We start from the raw sequence: 1,085 nt of genomic DNA, 5'->3' as shown, positions 1-1,085 counted from the left end.
CGACCAGAAAAAATTAAATCCCTAGTTAAACTATTTTTTGCACAATTATTAAGTTAAATTTATATGTTATATAATTGATTGTTTGCGTGAACAATATACAAAATTAAATTCATATAACAAATAAAAACATAAGATTATGTAAGTTTTTTACATATATTTTCAATTAAATAAAATATACTTTGGGATAAAGGATCAAATAAAAGATTTTTAGTTTATATATTTTGTCATTCGTATGTACTATTGTATTATTGAGTAATTTTTTATATTAGTAAAAAGTAAAATTTACATTGTTAATAACGTACTCATTTAAACAATAAAAAGACAATTAAGTTCCCAATTTAAGTGCAAGATGTTGAAACAAATAAACTATATCAAGTTTATATTTAATACTCTGATAATTTGATAAGCTTTTATATTTATCAATTTCTATGACTATTTAAGGAGTGATATTACAGTAATGGAATCTTCATTGAAGTTGTTAGATTTTGGGTCTTTTTTTATGTCATATTTTCGTACCCAAAATATTTTCTAAAATAATGCTTAATTAACATCAATTTCTCTTATAAAGAAAATATACTTGATAATAAGGCTTAATTATAGGATAAAATATTATTTTTATTTTTATCGTTTAGGTCAAATTTTAAAGTTATTTTTAACATTTTAAACGTTCTATTTAAATTTCTAACCGTTTAAAATTATTATAATGTTATTTCATCTTCAATTATGTTAACAATTCTATAACAAAAATGTATACGTAAACGTTATAATTCACGGTAAAAAATTGATCTTATATTACATTTAGTGAAAAGATAGAAAAACAAAGAAATAAAAGAAAAATAATACTAGCATATCGGAAAACGAAATGTAATTAGAAATTTGTATTACTAGTATTATTTTTCTTTCATTTATGTAATTTTTTTTAATTAACGGTAATATGAGATAAGTTTATCACAGGAAATTATAACATTTATATGTGCATCTTCATTACTAATTGTTAACAAAATAGACGATAGGATAACATTATAACAATTTTTAAATATTAAAAATTTAAATAAAATATTTAAAATATTAAAAATAATTTTGAG

This window comes from Arachis ipaensis, chromosome B06, assembly GCF_000816755.2.
Source record: "Arachis ipaensis cultivar K30076 chromosome B06, Araip1.1, whole genome shotgun sequence".
Taxonomy (NCBI): Eukaryota; Viridiplantae; Streptophyta; class Magnoliopsida; order Fabales; family Fabaceae; genus Arachis; species Arachis ipaensis.
The sequence above is the reverse complement of the archived record's forward strand: the minus strand, read 5'-3'. Positions refer to the sequence as shown.